This window comes from Silene latifolia, chromosome Y (genome assembly GCF_048544455.1).
Source record: "Silene latifolia isolate original U9 population chromosome Y, ASM4854445v1, whole genome shotgun sequence".
In the NCBI taxonomy this organism is placed as follows: Eukaryota; Viridiplantae; Streptophyta; class Magnoliopsida; order Caryophyllales; family Caryophyllaceae; genus Silene; species Silene latifolia.
In genome coordinates this window covers 11,355,092-11,373,668 of record NC_133538.1, presented here as the reverse complement: position 1 = coordinate 11,373,668, position 18,577 = coordinate 11,355,092, and the positions used below count along the sequence as shown (strand labels likewise).

General features: G+C 33.2%; 1 long non-coding RNA gene across 2 annotated transcripts; it reads left to right on the top strand.

The window, feature by feature from the left end:
- Window positions 1-13,422: 13,422 nt before the first annotated feature.
- LOC141634130 (uncharacterized) lies at window positions 13,423-18,182 on the top strand. Of its 2 annotated transcripts, none has more exons than XR_012538884.1 (7): window positions 13,423-13,608; window positions 14,277-14,351; window positions 15,205-15,316; window positions 16,965-17,043; window positions 17,165-17,226; window positions 17,430-17,524; window positions 17,718-18,182. It is a non-coding gene; the product is annotated as an uncharacterized LOC141634130 (long non-coding RNA). The 2 variants fall into 2 exon arrangements; XR_012538885.1 differs by having other exon boundaries at window positions 15,589-17,043.
- Window positions 18,183-18,577: the final 395 nt, after the last annotated feature.

Below are 18,577 nucleotides of genomic sequence, written 5' to 3'. Positions count from 1 at the left end.
TGCTTCAAATAAGTTATTACAATAATAATGTGTTAATATAAAGGTGAGTTATTGATAAGGCTATATAAAGGCCTCTAATTTACTTGTAATATGCATCAAATAATAAACAATTATCTCTTTATATTATTTACTCTCTCCTTTGCCAACAAGTTTGGTATCAAGAGCACTATAGGCAAGAAAGAAATTTTAAGAGTCACGCAGCTCCTCTCTGTCTAACTCAGGTAAGATCAAATAAAAAATTAGTGAGTGAAATATACGGAGTTTTCCCATAAAATAATTTTTAGAGTGTCATGGCTACTAATGGAGTCTCCACCAATTCTCAACCATTCATTCCCAGTTTTGATGGGGATAAATATGAGTTTTGGTCGATTAAAATGAGAACTTTGTTTAAATCTCAAGAGCTATGGGATTTAGTTGAAAATGGTTTTGACGACTCGGATGTTGAACAACAAAGATTGAAAGAAAATAGGAAAAAAAGATGCAAAAGCGCTTTTATTTCTTCAATCATCTGTTCATGAAAATATTTTCTCCAGAATTGCATCAGCAGCAACTTCGAAGGAGGCATGGCAAATTTTAAAAACTGAATTCAAAGGCTCGAATAAGGTAATCGTTGTTAAGCTTCAAACGCTACGCCGCGATTTTGAAACTTTAAATATGCAAAATAATGAGTCCGTGTAGGATTACCTATCTAGAGCTAGTACAATTGTGAATAAAATGAAGTCTTATGGGGAAGATATTTCAAATAAAACAGTGGTTCCAAAATTTTTGAGAAGTCTTACTTCTTCTAAATTTGATTCTATTGTCGCTGCAATTGAAGAAGCTCATGATATGTCAACTTATTCTTTTGATGAATTAATGAGTTCTTTGCAAGCTCATGAAGAACGATTAAATTGTTCAAAAGAAAAGAATGAAGAAAAGGCATTTCAGGTGAAGGGAGAGTCTTCAAAAGAAAATGACAATAATAATTTTGGTGGACGTGGAAACGGTAGAGGTGGTTTCCGCGGTCGAGGTCGTGGCGGTGGCAGAGGCCGTGGCCAACATTTTGGGCAGCGACAACATGGAAAAAAGTCTTCCATTCAATGTCATCATTGTAATAAATTCGGTCACAAAGAAGTGAATTGTTGGATAAAGGCGCAAAATCAAAAACAAAATCAAGCAAATTTTGCGAAAAAGAAGAGGCAGAAACTCTTTTTATGGCACACTTTCATGACAATGCAGTCTCGGGTGATGTCTGGTTTGTTGATAATGGTTGCTCAAACCATATGTCTGGTTCACAGTCTTTGTTCATGGATTTAGACACCTCACAAAAAATCAGAAGTACGGCTTTGTGATGATAAGGTAGTACAAGTCGAAAGTAAAGGTACAATTACTCTTTCCACTAGCTATGGCAAGAAGAAATTAATTCATAATGTGTTGTTTGTGCCTAGTTTAGCTCATAATTTATAGAGTGTGGGGCAGTTGATGTCTAGTGGGTATAAGGTCTTATTTGATTATGATAGCTGCACAATCTTGGATAAGAAATCCAGGCAAACTGTAGTTACTATTAGTATGACCCAAAACAAGATGTTTCCGTTAGACATAAATTGTTTTGAAAAGAAGGTTTTTATGGCTAAGAAGTTATATGAGTCTGATTTATGGTACTTACAATATGGTCACTTGCATGAAAATGGATTAAAACTCCTAAAAAAGATGACATGGTCTTACGGTTGCCAGAGGTTGCTGACCTAGAATTTTGTGAAGAATGTGTCCTTGGGAAGCATAGCAGAAGTTCATTTCCTATTGGGCAATCGTGGAGAGCGTCTAAATGTCTTGAACTAGTGCACGCAAATTTGTGTGGACCAAAGAAAACTCCGTCTATGAATGGAAGCTATTATTTCTTGTTTTTTACTGATGACTATAGCCGAATGAGTTGGGTATATTTCTTAACTTTAAAATCTGATTCTTTTGAAATATTCAAAAAGTTCGAAGTGCTTGTAGAAAAATAGTCAGGAAAGGTCATAAAGATACTTCGTACAGACAGGGGAGGTGCGTTTTGCTCGCAAGAGTTTGATAACTTTTGTGAAGAGCATGGTATTCGTAGGGAGCTTACTGCACCACGCACTCCGCAAAAAAATGGCATTGCTTAATGGAAAAATTGTACTGTTGTTGAAATGGCCAGAAGTATGTTAAAGGCAAAACAACTTCCAAATAAGTTCTAGGCAAAAGAAGTTGCTACAGCAGTTTATCTTCTAAATTTATCACCCATAAAAGCAGTTCTTAACAAAACACCTTATGAAGCATGGCGAGGTTCTAAGCCTCGGGTAAGTCATTTAAGGGTTTTTGGCTGTGTAGCCTATGCTTTAATAAAATCCTATCGCCACAAGCTCGATGAAAAATCCGAGAAATGTGTGTTTATTGGTTATAGTATGAAATATAAAGCATATAGGTTATATGATCTGTTAGTGGCAAGATTATTATAAGTAGAGATGTAGTGTTTAATGAAGATGCTAGCTGGCCATAGAACAATACTGATGATAGATCGGTTCTATTTCCCGAAGATGATGAAATTGTAACACCCGCGAATTTTTCATTTTGACATTTATAATTTAACTAACCATTCTATTACTTTATTTTATATTTTTAAATTTCTTAATTTAATTAATTATATTTTAAGCCTAATATTTATAAAATTATAATTTTAAAGCTTAAATTATATAAAAATATATACATTTAGTCGGATAGTAATAATAGTAATATTAATAATTTCCGTCTTAAATTATAGTAGATTTAGGACGTATTTCCGTCTAGCAAAAGACACTCACATTTCTCTTATGAGACTAGATTAATCCGAACCAATCACAAGTCGACATCACATACCTACCTTTTTGCACCTCATTTATATAATTCCTTTTTTTTTTTCACTCTATCTCTCACACTCTCTCATACCCGGTCAACCCCCCTCCCTACTTCCTTTCCTTTTTCGAGTAGCAGCAACAACACACAGTAGCAAACAACAACAATAAAACTCCATTAATCATCCACCTTCAAACCCAGAATTCTCCCTCATTTCTCAACCATTTTAGCTCATTTTTGCGCCATCAGCTTCCCCTTTCCGTCCTTCAACTTTTTAGGTCCTAAGTGGAAGCTGGAGAGAAAATATTGAAGTTGCTGGTGAAAATGCGCTACCAAGATACGATCCTAATGCATATGATCAGATGTTGCTTAATGCTAGGCCAAATGGAGTGAACACAGGGGAGTCTTAAAACAAATAGAGGCCCAGTGCGACACGGAAAAATGAGGCCCCAAAATGAATGCACAAGTATATTATACTTCGAGATTTGTATTGAATTTCATTAATAAAAGCTTATAATACGGTGACCAAAAGCGGAGGCCCGGTTCCCACGCCCGTGGTTTCCCGTGGCCTTAGACACCCCTGAGTGAACAGAGATGGTTTTCCAAAACTTAGGATGTATGGTTTTACATATCTTCATTTGTGCAATCAACTTCTCTATGATGGGAATTTTCAAACATTTAAGACATTTGTGAAGAGGATGCACGCGAATGAGGTAAGAAAATAACTTCCTTGTGAACATTTGCGCAACAAGGTACGACAGGAAAACAACTAAAAAGACAGGTTCTAACATTTTCGCCTTCAATTATGTTCAGGAATACTGCCCAAACTCTGATGAATACGACAGTCGCATCGTCCCACGCGATCTGTCAAAACCGAAGATTCCAATTGAGGTTCTTTTGGAAGCAACTCAGCCTATGGCACCATTCCCCTTTAACAATGAAACAGATATGAAAGTCTAAGACCATCCCCAAGCAAGGTCGTGAAGGAGGTCGTGACCTTGCTTGGGTCACCTTAATCATGATTAAGGGAAAAATTAGCGTGACCCAGGTCGTGGCCAAGGCAAGTAAAGGTCAGTTTGTGACCTTCTCTGGTGACCTCGACCTCTTCCATGACCTGCTAGGTGTCATGTTCTGTTTGGTTACAAGGACACAATTTAGTCTTGTCTGCAAAAGTAGTTGTTACTTTCTCTCAAATGCCTGCAATTTTCCCAAATAAAAGAAATATATGAAGAACTAATTAATAAGAAACTAAATGGAAATTATACAGTAAATCAAAACAATAAAAAATATGAGCATATAAAAAAGAACTATATTTTTAAATTGTCTACTAAATGAGCTTAATTTTGATATATTTTGACTCACTCGTTTTTTTCTATTTCTCAAATACACCATTATATTTTTAATATTTTTATAAATAAGAAAATCAAAACAACCTCAAAACAGAAAAATAAATAAAGATAAATACATGGCTACCTGACGGTGTTGTGAAGGTGATGGTGAAGACGGTGTTGATCGACGACGGTGATGGTAATCGTTCAAGATGACGGTCGTGAGACGTGACGATCTGAATAGGAGATGTTAACAGTGTTTGATTGATTAAGAAATAGAAGATCGATGATGATGAAGTTGAACATCGAGTATGGTGATGCACTGAAGATGGTGATGATGAAGATCGGCTAGGATTTTTTTTTAACTGGGATTCTTTGTATATCTGGGTTGGGGGTAATGATTTGGGAAAAGGGGGATTAATTTTAGAGTTTGGTTTGTTGTGTCTATGTGGTCTGACCACGTCAAATTTAGGTTTTTTTGTTTTTTTTGTTTTTTGTTTTTTGTTTTTGAGTTTGTTTAATACTCCGTATTAAAGCTATCATATTGACTCGATTATTATACGGTTCAAAATAGTAATACGATTATTACATTGAATAGATTTTCGTTAAAATACAACTATAAAATTAAATTAATATTTTTACTAATATCCGAATTAAAGATAAAATATTTATCATCGACTCGTAATTACTATTTTAAAATTAAATTATTTATAAAATTATAAAAATAAAATTAAGTTATATAAATTAAATGATAATTGGGAAAAAAATGAGAAAATCTTTAGTGGGGTGATTATGTGAGAAATGATTGAAATTGTTGGAAAGTGGAAAATGATTGAGTTGATGACCTAGGTCGTGACCTTCTGCTTGGGAGGGTAAAAGTGGGTCAAGGTTAATAAGGTGAGATTAAGAGTAAAACCGGGTCGCGACCTAATTAGCGCGACCTTTGCTTGGGCTTTGCTTAAGAATAAAGTGATGCTTAAGAATAAAAGTGATGCTTAAGAATAAAAGTCGCGCGGACTTTGCTTAAGAATAAAAGTGATGCTTAAGAAAATTAGCGCGACCTAATTAGCGCGACCTTTGCTTAAGAATAAAAGTGATGTAGTACCTATATGCCAATAAATCAACCTTCGAACCCACATCCTGAGACTTCACGAGGTTTCAAATCGTTGTTTTCTATGTAACTGTCGTCGTTTCCAACTGTTGCTTATGATGTTGCTGCTGCGGTTGCTGTTGCTCAAGCTCCTCCAGGCGGCCCCGAGAATTTGGAGGCCCTGTTCCAAATATTAGGTGGAGGCCCTTACGATAAGTGCATCATCGCTAATAACATGTTTGTAATAGTTGTTTTTTTAGGAGATGACCCATTTTTTTTAACACTATTCGTATTTAAGACCGTCTTAACTTAAGACGGTTTTCACCCTGATTAAAATAGAGCTAAAAGTAAAAGAAGGGTGTTCGACGGCAGGAACGAAGCTATGACGAAAAAGTAAGGGGGGCCGGTTTATAAACCTTTCGTATATTTTGCTCTATCATCAGCACTTTGACATAATTATTACTTTGTAGAAACATAACAAATATAAATTATTTTGTTCATTTAGTCATAAAATTTGCACAAATTTTTTTATTTTTATTATAAAAGGGAAGACATGTACGCTAAATAGAAGAAATGCAAAAGGAAAAATGAGGAAAAGTGTTACTAAAAACTTATCATACAAAAAGTATTTTATTTGATTCAATTACTATGTTTGATACAAGCATTTGTTTATGACTATAAAATTAGTTTTTTTTTAAGACACGTTTATCAAAGTTTATTTTAGTAAAATTAAGTCAAATATAGAAAAGATTTTGATAATGGAGATAATTAAGACTATTTAAAAAAAATTGTGAAAAACAAAAGAAAAATAAAATCAGCAAAATGCAGTGGCAAGATTCGAACCGCAGATCTCCAACATCAGTGAAAACCCAACAATAGATTTACCATCTCTGCTAACCTCCATTATGGGTCATGAGTATTGCTGCTAATGTATATTTATCATAAAGGCCACCAGGGCCACGGCCCATTCGGCCAGAACCACACTTCATCTCTGTTCGATGGTCTTATGCAACACGAACAATTTTTTTAAAGTGACAAAGTTTTCAAGTAACTTACACTAAAATGGTGAAAAATGATTAATTAGTTGACTGGGTGTCATCATTCATCAAGTTTCCGAGCCTATAGATATGTACGAGAATGAGGTGGAAAATGGAAATGGAAGGCAAAAAAAATTAATGTAAAAATTACAATACGAAGAATCAAGCCCAAGACCTCCTCCGTAGGACTTCAAAGTTGTTTACTCCTAGGCCCACTACCATTATGTCAAAGGAAAGATATGCTTACATTATAGAATGTTTATACATTAAGTAGAATTGTTTCCAGATAAGGCCCCCAACCCTTTTGGGCCCCCGTTCGATGAACCGAATTGAACAATGTAAGGGCCGCCCTTGTTCCTGCACAATAAAAGAAGAAAAATAAATAAGTTTTCACTCGACTGTGAGCGAGTCAGATAGATCTTTCATGTGTACTACTTGAAGAAAGTAATTTTTCCTAATACTCCCTCCTATTCATTTTAACCTTCCCCTTTCAAAAGGGCACGCAAATTAAGGGTAGGATTATTTTATTGTAAAGTATTGTGGTGGTGTAAGGTAATTGGAGAGAGGGAAGGTATTATTGTGGGGTAAGATGATTAAAATAAGTATTGTTGTTGGGTAAAGTGATTAAAATAAGATAAAGTATGAGTATTGTGGGGTATTGTTGTGGGGTTAGGTGATTAAAATAAGTATAAAAATTTAATAAATAAGGAAAGGGGGAGAGTTATATGAATAGATGAAAAAGGAAAGGGGGAAGGTTAAAATGAATAGGAGGGAGTAACAATTATTGAGTACTATGCTTTTTCATTCTTGATCCTTACTTTTTCAGCAACTTTCAATGTTTTGCATTCTGTTGGGCAACTTAAAATGTCAATCGAGCCATTAAAAAATAACGATGCAGCTATACATATAGAGGTGGCAATCGGGTTAGTCGGGTCGGGTTTGGGTCGGGTCACGTCGGGTCGGGTCATATCGGGTTCGGGTCATATCGGGTCAGCATACCCTTTTGGGTCGAGTCGAGTCGGGTTTGGGTCGTTATCGGGTCGGGTCATTTCGGGTCGAATGGTGTATCGGGTCGGGTTTGGGTCGGGTCATTATCGGGTCCGGTAACTTAATCGCATTACTATAATTTTTTACCATTAAATTTATTTTTTAACCTATTATTTGGTTTAATTAATTCATTACTAAGTCAAACATATCAATCTAAACACAAAATCACTTACATTTTGATCAAAATTAAGCTTATTAATTATCGGGTCATCAATTTAATCGGGTCAATATCGGGTCGGGTCTGGGTCGAGTTCGGGTCAATGATAATCGGGTCGTGTCGGGTTACGGGTCGTCATCGGATCGGGTCGGGTCGGTTTCGGGTCACAATATTTTCGGGTTCGGGTCGGGTCGGGTTTGCTCGGGTTCGGGTCGGGTCACTCGGGTCGGGTCAGACTTGTCAGCTCTATATACATATGACGAACAACCTCAAAAGCTGGGGGTGCACTTTTCAACAAAGATGATCTACCTGTATAGAATAATAGTGAGTCTCTCTTAAGGCGGGTCAAATACATGTCACTTGTGTATATACGAATGCATAGAGAAAAATAATATATTTGTCTTATATACATAAGTGGTATGATACTTGACCTATCTTAAGTTTAAGAGTTTGAAAATCACATGATTTTCCAACTCCCCAATAATGGAGGAATTGAATTACCTAGCCCCTCCTAGGTAGTTCTAAACTCCTGTGTTAATTAAATTCCTATGTAGGTAACCAAACGGATTTGATAAATTCACGTGAATTTCATGCTGGAATTTAATTCCCATGAATTCGATATTCCTATGGAGTTGTATTCCTGCGGGCAACCAAATGAGGCCTAAGACTGATAGTGCCGTCCTAAATGAGAATTTGTTTAAAGAATATACGCAATGAAAATTTGATTTGAACAATCAATCAATGTATATATATAAAAGAAGCTTTTTTCAGGCATCTTGAGAAGCTCCAACTTTTCTAAAACACTTATATAAATAAAATATTTTCAATAGTTATTAATTAAAAATTATTTATTAAAATAAACACAGTATTGTGAAAAGATATAAATTCAGCCCAACAGAAAATGCAAAAAATAACTTATATATAAAAAATTGTTGTCCTGCGTGGTTGTACTTCTTTACAAGAATTCCTCTTACATTACAAGTCTACATCCTCTTCAATATGAAGGAAACAAGCATATTTGACTATTTAAACCACTCTGATTACAATTACATACCATTGTTTTGTTTTCACCCATTATTTGCTTAACTTGATTGACAATTGATTATCGTAAATGTTAATTGGTTGTTTCTCTTTCATTATTTTGATAGAATATTTTGGTTATTTCAGGGACTATGACAAAGAAATTGGATTCCTTTATGGTGGATTAAAGGTAAGCTAAAATTTTAATAATCAAGCACTCTAACTATTAACGTAATAATGTCTAATGTCGATCTACTTTTTTTTTCCATTACACATTTACAGTACTCCCACCATTCTTATATTATTCTCAACTTTGTTTTTGTTTTGTTAATGATCCTATAGAGTATGTATTAAATTTCATATTTATACTTTTAAGGCTTTATTTTTCTTATGAATTAACGTCGTCGTATTAATTGTAAAATCTTAATATTACTTTCTCTTTCTTATATTTGGAGGAAGCATCGCAGATAAATAGTGTTTTGTTTAAACACAAATTCTTGTTTACGTCCATTGTAAACAGGAATAATACTACGGAGGTATAAATCCATCCAAACCAACGTTTTTTTTGGGAGTGATATGTTTTCCACCCCTTCGTTACAACTTACAACGGTTATAAACAAGACTTACTGTTGTTTAAACAACGTAACAAAAATAGTGTTTTACTTTTGGTGTTTTTAAAAAGAAAATTGGATTCTTGAAAAATACCTCTTTTAAAAATCAGTAGGTCTCATGACACCTCACCCCATCATGTGAGACTGTGAGAGATCTCTTAATAACGCTATTAAGAGACCGTCTTTCTGAAATTTTTATGTATAAAATTATATATAGAATTAATTAATACACAAATTAAAGGTGGAAAGAAGAAGAATATGAATATAATTTTATGGGTAATGCTAAATACAAACCACTGGGTTGTATTTAAGCAATAAATACCTTCTAATTTGGGTATTCATTTAGGAATTAAGAACTAAATTACACATTAACCAATACATTTAATGCATATATTAAGAATTTATTTCCTCTTTTGGTTTCTTAAATACAACCCAATGGGTTGTATTTATCATTACCCTAATTTTATAAGAAAGCGAAAACAATGTTGCTGGCTTGTTGCTAATATGGTGTTACCGTCTTGGATTATTCACGACTAAGTTAAGTAGCGTCTTTAAGATGATTCTATAATTGAACCTGTCAACATGATAATAAAAAAATTAGGTAGAAATATTATAATCAATCAATTGAATATTTTGTCGTTAAAACGTTTATTGAATTGTTGTTCACGTTTCTGGTCCTCGAGAACTTTTACACAAAATACAATTACCAACCTACTCTTATTCTACTATTACAATTATTATAAAATCAACTATTACCTATTGTACAAAAAAACCTTTCATTCATAAACAAAGGTAATTATTATTAAGATAATCTTAAGTTTACGAATGTTGAGTTAAGATCGCTTATCATTTGTGTTTGATATGGATCCTATCCAAAAATTATTATTAATCACTTAAGGAGAGTTACGAAGTAGCGACATTACCAATTTGGATATGAGCATAAGATCCATCCATTAGTCTTACTTTAGAAGGGTATATCCGTCTAAAGTATAGACTGGTCAAATATGTCACGCTTACGTAATAAGACAAAGTGGTGACATCCCACTTGTTGTTTGTTTTATACGGAGTGGTGTGATATTTAACCCGTCTACAATTTTAGACGAATAGTGTCCGTCTAAAATGAGAATTTGTGAAGATCCATGTAATTCTTAACATCAGTATATTAATATACTATTAATATTGAAAGTAATTTGCTAATATGGTGTTACCCGTCTTGGATTCCTTAATCTAACTTACTTTTTCATATTCCATAATCTAACTTAAAACTTATGAATAGTAAAATGTGAATATAATCTAACTTAAAACTTATGAATAGTAAAATGTGAATGGGTAAGTGAGTTTCATATTTTGTTATAAATATTTTTTATAAGTCTAAGTATCGACGGAGAGAAAGTGGAAAAATATAAGTATAAGATTTTAAGACCCACTTTAAGTTTTGGATATATTTATACCAGAAAAAATGCCGAAAGATAAAGATAGATAATTAGATATATTAAGTGCTAATACTTCAGCCTATTTCGCTATATTGATTAAACCCCACGTATTCAGATAAATATAATGCGATAATATATCTGCCGATCCAATGAATTGAATCGTTTCGTCCAACATTGAAAAACATTGTGTAGCTTTTAGTGCTTGTAATCCTAGTAATTGATCAAATTTTGAATATAGTGTAGCTTATATCAATGGAGTCAATGAGACCACGACTACGATTTTTGGCGAAGAAGAATTTGTTTATGCATCGTATAACAAAAATCAAAATCAGATGCTTAGTCATATACAGTTGAAAAATAGTACTCCTATTAGTCCTATACTTGCATGGTGTTTGACAGTATTTTGTTTTGCATGATACTATGATGTCAAATTGTATACAGATTAATCTTCTCCAAGTCTATAAGACTATAGACTATTCTATTGTATAAAAAAGACAATCCTTTATTAATTAGAAATAAATGAATGAGTAGTCTTAAGAGGTCTTACTCTATCTATACACACTGGGTAGCCAACGATTCAAACAAAGTAGATGAAAAAAACTCAATAATATGTCATTATTTAGAAAGGCAATGTGTAACAGAACGTGAGAACGATCATCCAAATTATTTCCCAGGGAGTATTAAACATAGATAATCATGTACCGTTAAATATTAGTTTCACGGAGTCCGATATCATGCACCTGAAAATATGAAATAAAACAATTAGCGCAATTATGTGCAAGAAATTATAAAAAAAACATTCATTAACATGAGAACAAAACTAAAAATAAAATAAAAATACATAATAGACACACAAAATATTATTAAGCACAAAATTAAGGGGAGAAAAGTGATAGTTATGTGCCTATGTTACAGCCTTTTATATGCATGCTCAATGCCAAAATTTTATCATCAATCAATTTCTAACTTCTCATCTTTAATCAAATAGATCTCAACAACTTAATAAATTTGTAACCATATGTAACTTTATCACATTAATTAGATAGAATTTGCTTCTTATTTCATAAAGGGTGCTGATTTTCGCAGTACACATCTTACTCATAGTAGTACATTGTTGACAATTATACCCCTCTCATTTCCACTCCTATTTTCTCTCTCTAACTTCTCTAATTTCACATACCTATTCTCCTTTAATTTCACATTGCCCTATTTCAAGCTAATGTTATCGACTTGTCAGTCGTCGTTGGGGGAGGAGGTTTACCGGTGGAGTAGGTTGCCGTCGCCGGCGGTGTGTTGTGAACGTAATTAATTTACGGAATAGTACATTTCACCCACTGTGTACTACATTGAATAAAAAGCATTGGGTTAAAAAATTTGATTAATCAATACTTGTAGACTTGTATTCAACTATTCCTAACCTTGTACTACGTTGACATACAACAATACTACTACTGTACGGCGGTCCATTACCACGGTACCACAAACAACATTATCACCGTACCACTGCTTCAAGGGTGACTCTCACCGTCGAACCACAGCGGCGGACCACCGTCACCACCAACGCACCCACCATATTATATACTAATTAGCAATTAATTAATTTAGACATAAACCCTAATTAAAAAGGAATAAATTTGTGAGAAAGAGTCAATTAAATTGTTACTATGGGCTTAATAAATTAAATACTCGCTCTTCATTCGAATAATCGTTTATAATTGAACTATTTTAAGGAGCTTGGAGAAGGTTCGGATTTAACAATAGAGAGATGGTAGAGAGAATTAGATTTGATGTTTTTTAGCCAAGGGTAGAGAAATGGAAAATTCGATATAAAAAGTACTCTAATGAGTAAAAATCGTACTGCGAAAATAAATTGCTTTCATAAATTAATATGCAAATTATTAGTTGTTATTTTATTTTATTATTTTTTATTTGTAGGTGTTTTAGAAAAATTGGAGACTACCACGAAACTTTAAAGAAGATATAACTCGAAGAGAAATTTTTGGATAGTTAAAATACGAATATCGAGGTCATGTTGGCTATGAATTGTTTGATTATTAGGACTCTTTTCTTTTCGAGTTCTCACCATCTATCTATATACTATAAAGTATAAAGTATATATTACGAAAGATAATAATTTAATATGTTATGTCAGAGATTTTTTCAGTCGATTTGGATAATCTTTTTCCCGATCAGTAGTTCATTACTATATCATTTTCAATTGAGTAGTACATACATTAGATCTCTCAAACGGCCCAGACGGGTCAGGTGTAGGCCGGGTCAGAATATGGATCGAAATGAATACGGCCGAGTCAAATACATGTCGCGCTATACGAGTTACGGATCGGGTCATGATCATAATACGAGTAAAAAAATAGTTAAGATGCTTTTATATATTGTCCTTTTCTAAAAAAACTAATAATTTGACATTTTATATATACATATTTAGTAGTTACCACATTTATATAATTTTTTTTATAAAAAAGTTATTTTTTATAAGTTACATTTAACTATTTAAAAAAAACTCACATTTCATATATATTTATGTAATTATGTATAAAAATATAAATACTAATTATTTAATAATATTTATTTTGTTAAATAAACTACTTATTATACACTTGGAAAAAAAATAAGTTAGCAAAAATTTTGGTTTGTTGCAAGTTTTAGTAACCGTGCAACGCACGGGCATGAAATCTAGTCATCATCATCATTCATCAGCAACAACCACTAACCGTCAAAATACACACAAAAGCTGACGTGTCAAGCTGTAGTGAATTAACCGTATATTATACGTAGACATGCATACAGATACATTAACATTAAAGTTACGGAGTATAATAAAAAAAAAAACTACCCACTAACTCAATACCCCATCCTCCTCAACCTCTCAGGACTCTCACCCGCTATTACCAGCGATACTCATCTCCGGCCAGATTATTTATCGGCTATCGGTGAAACCTGGGTATTTAACGTCATTGATGATTTCAACTCTCTCGATTACCTCTGTTTTGTTACCATAAATGGCAAATCCGTTACCGTCGATTACCTATCCGGTAATTCCCTTATTTCTTCTTAATTCCTTTTAGGTGATGCATAGTTTTTTTTTGATGTGATGTAATTTGGGGATTAATTTTACTCTAATCTTTCCTGGTGATTTTGAAACCCTAGCATGATGATCTTTCACACTCGATGATGGCAACATTATTTAGTGTTGTTTTCTACTGTTTAAATTTTGGTACCATAAGGTTTTGTATGATTGCGATTTAAGTGTAATTTAAAGACTCTTAGTTTAACTATTATGGAGTTATTGGCTGGAAAAGTTAGGGAATCTTTGGACTTTGATTGATTTTTAATCCTCGAAATGCAGTCTGTTTGAACCCAAATTAATGATGGTAGTGTAGAGCAGTGAGTTTTGAGTGAGAGTGTGGGGACTGGGCAGTTTATTTGATAGTGAGGAGCAGGCGTGTAGTAAACATTATACTCACTCCGTCTTAATCATTTGTTTCCGTCTGATTTAAATACCCCTCATAACGAATAAAAAGGGCAAACAAATGATTGGGGCAAATGGAGTATAGCATTATTCTGATTGATTTTTTTTGTTATCTTAGACACTCTTTACTCCGTTCATATACCTCTTCTATACTCCATTTCTCATTCATAGATAATGATATTTTCACAATTCTATAATAGTCATTTTCTTACATTTTGTTTCACCTTGCAGAAATAGCTATCTAATGCAAGTATTTTCGAAAAGTTAGCTGGCCGTGAATAGCGTTCTCCGATGGATGAAACAGAAGTAAGTTAGCTATCTGTTGTCGTATGTATTGTTTGTATATTTGTTGCTACTATCAATTACGTGACTTCTTAACAAACATGGAAAACCTTGATCAATGTTTTTATATTCTATAGGAAGTTTCGGTATATCTCACTTGATAGTCTCAATACTTATTTACATGCCTTTCCATCTCCTGCATTAGCTCGCTTCACCATTATTGTATACCTGATACGCTATATCTTTTCTTCAGCTTTTCATATTTGTGCATTTTATTTGGAGTCATCGTTATCCTGCTCAGTCTACATATTAACATTTGCAATACTTATTTTTTTTTCCTCCGATAATGGTAATAAATAATAGGGTTTTTCTAACCTATGCCCACTAGGCATAGGATAAAAAACCCAAAATAGAAAGTAATAAATGTATTTTCTTGTAAATCAAAGTAAAAGTAGTTGATATGCAATTTCCCATACAAATATCATTTATTTCTTTCCTTTTTGGGTTTCTTATCCTATGCGTAGTGAATGTATAATCGTTTTTCAAGGGAATAACTTTTGCCCTTCCCTCTTCTCTGTCTTAAATAGTTGTTTTACTTAGTGATTGAAGATGTCAGCCATGGAGTTTTTTTTTTTTTTTTTTTTTTTTTTTTTTTTTTTTTTTCCATAAGACTGATATTTTCACGAACTTGCATCGAACATATATTATAGATAATTGGTCAAAGAGTCAGACACACAAGGGAGTCATTCGAAGAGGATTTTAATTTCATTTAAGTCGAACAATACTTATTTTATTGGTCTCATTAACGTATTGGTATATCGGGTTCATTAATTGAGACTTAGATTTATTTATTTTTCTGATATTGTTTAATTATCAGGTATCCCTATGAATTAAGCTGAGGTTGTTGACGACTAATATGCAAAAGTTGCTACTATGGAGCCGCGGAAAAGTGGTCGGAGGAGTAGAAATTCCATGCTTCTTTTGCACAGGTTCGACTAATGTATTACATCTTCTTCCTGATTTGACGACATTTTTGTCTAACTAATAATTTATTTGAAAGTTCGTCATTCATCTGCATTAATATAGTGAATCTTAGTTATTCAGCTGTCAAATTTGCATCGATATGGCATCCTTAATTCTCGCTTCCTGAGTAGCATTCTAGGCAATAGGTGATTCTGCATACATCAGAATGATTAGACGAACATGGCCACCTCTAATTTACAACAAGGCCAACCTCAATCATAAATAGGTGCCATTTCAGGTGTGATTAGGGGGAGCGCCCTCTTCATCAGATGGAGTTGCAACTATGATACATTGTCATTATCATTTTGCAGAGGTTTCAATATATTTTGGACCAATGTTAACTTTTAATGTACCTAAATTGCTACATGAGGTAATTCAGCATTCAAGAATAAGTAGGCAACTATAGGGACACGTGTTTTGGCATTGGCATTGGCATTGACGTAATGCCTTTTTTTCTCGTTATCCATCGACAAGGTTCATATATTTCTATTTAATAATTGTCGTTACAAATTTGTTTTCTGCTATTATTCATTCTTTTAGTCTAATATGTTTGCACATAATTTCTTTTGGCGTTGACCCTAAAATTTGTGTGGTATTCACGTAGGAACACTATCAATGTAATAGTCGCGTCTGGATATTTGATAAGTTTTGGTGAACATTGGTGCATGTGAACTACGTACTAATTATCCGGGTTCGTATGCATCAGAATGTTTTACTAAAACACCAAATTTGCGTTGTGGTTGCTCACAATGACTGCTACCTCTGTATAGGCCTCCAAAACTGCCATCAACCATTTATATCTGATTGTGCTGATTTATCAGTCTACTAAGCTGAACGACAAGGTTGACTCATACATACGAAGGAGGAGGACGACCCTAAATTGTAGATGAAACATAGTGCTCTGTTGACAGTGGCGTAGCCACATATAGAGTAGTGGGGTCTTAAGACCCCACAACTTTTCGACAATTAACGTTTTTTATCATTAATATTTGTTTGTTTTGAAAATTTTATGTCTTTTAAGACCCCGTAATAAAAAATGAATAACATTACATTAGAATAGACCCCACATGTAAACGATTCTGGCTCCACCACTGTCTGTTGATAGGTAATGTGATTACTCTTACCTATTATGCATTTTGAGTTATTATATCAATTTGATTATATTTATTTAACAGATTTACCCTGTGTTTTGTTAAATTTTTGATGTGTTTGCTTACTAGGTCTTACATACTTTCTGTAGTTCCATTAAACATGCGTTCACAAATTGTTAATTTTCATCATTATCCTTGCGTCCCTATAGAGACCATAAAAAATTGACATTAGACTTTGTTTTAACTGGATTTTCTATTTTTTTTTGTAATAACGCTATAATATAGATTTCGTTTAGACGATTAGATTAAAATTTATAATCAATTGAAACACTTTTTTCGATATTTGATGATCAACTTATGCACATCAACCTTAAAAAGTGATTATATGATAGTCAGTTAAGGGTTCAGGATGAACCCACATTAGTTTGGATCGCATACGATGATGTTTCATTAACAGTAGTTAGATAACGGAATTGTGAAATAAATTGACGGATGATGTTATCATTCAATTTCTCATTGGTAGGAGATGGACTTAATGAACTGGGGTTTCCGGATCCTTTTGATTTCCCCTTCTTTGAGATCCTTCATCTGAAGTTCATCAGGTTAGTTTTTCTGCACTCCTTTAATATTGATTTCAATCCATGTCTTTTAGGTTAAATTAATGCTCAAATAAACGTGTGATTACATGGATGCCTCCTAAGTTATTTATTTGTCATACGACAGATATTTGTGAACCGAGTCATACTTGGAAGAGCATCTTTTAGTTAGGAACTAAAGGTACAAAGGTACAACTTTTTTATCCCCGTAAATTGTACTTTTTCCGACTCAGTAGGTTTACACTTATACTCTTTTGTGAGGAGTATTTTAATCAAATGTAAACAATTTGTTGATTAGAGGAGTAAGTGATTATGGTTTTCTCCAAGCTATGCCAACTATGCTTCTTACATGACATGTTATTATCCCTCTCAATATAACCTTTCTACCACAGGAAATTAAGGGCTGATGATACAAGCTACCAAGTGATAAGGAAATGAATGAATTGATTTAAGGAAGAATCTGGCTATCAATCTCCTGTTTTATTGAGTGAGTTTTTTATTCAGGTTTTTTTGTATGCACTTCTTATTTAAACACAAAAAAAAAAAAAAATGCTAAAGATCGGTATTTATCCCACATAACAAATATTCAGTTCTGGTGGTTACCTTCCAAATCGCGCTACCAATCTCCTTTATGCCTTTTATTTTTGAGCAACATCGTAACTAATTTTTCTTATGTATAGGTTTGTAATGTGAATTGAACAATCATCACGCCCTCTTGAGAACCATTTTGCCAATCGTGTATTGAAATCATTATGCCTGCTAAAGCAAATGATCATTTCTGAAATCTCAAAGCAAGTCATTCTTTCTGAAATTCCAAATATGGTACTCCGTACTTCGTAAGATGACTATTGGCATAGAAGTACGATACTATCAGTGGTTGACATGATGCCTGGAGAGTTTGAAATTCTTATTTGGGAGAAGAATGATGGCATGTGTACAATGGTTTAGGTATAAATATATGTAATTGTTTTTAATACTTTATTACATATGTATGATATATTCAGTTTATTATCAAAAGTCGATGACATACTAAGGAATTATGCGACTAAATATGCAACTTGAAAAAAAAATTCACGTGGTACCCTCAAATTTTGTTATTTTGTACGTAGTATCCAACTTTTTAATCCTTGAGATTTGATTTTCAAGTACAACTTGCCCTTTTTTTCGTTCTTAAAATTTCAATTGAGTATAAATCATAGATCAGAAATCGGAATAGACTAATTTTTTTTTCCAAATTGATTACCTTTTTGAGATCTATAAATTGATAAAGCAAAAATGGTCATTCGAAAATTTAAGATCGAAGATATAGTTGTTTTGAGATTTTCATTTAAAAAAACCCTATAAAATGCCAGTCGACAATTTTTTTTTCTTTAATCGTAGATTATGAAAAGAAAATTATTTTAGGAAAAAAAATTGGACGATTCTGAATTTCCGTCTATGAATTATGCGCAATTGAGTTTTTTTATATTGACAAAAAGGGCATGTGCGTGAAAATCAAACATGGAGGGTATCATGTACACTAACTTAAAAAGTTGAATAC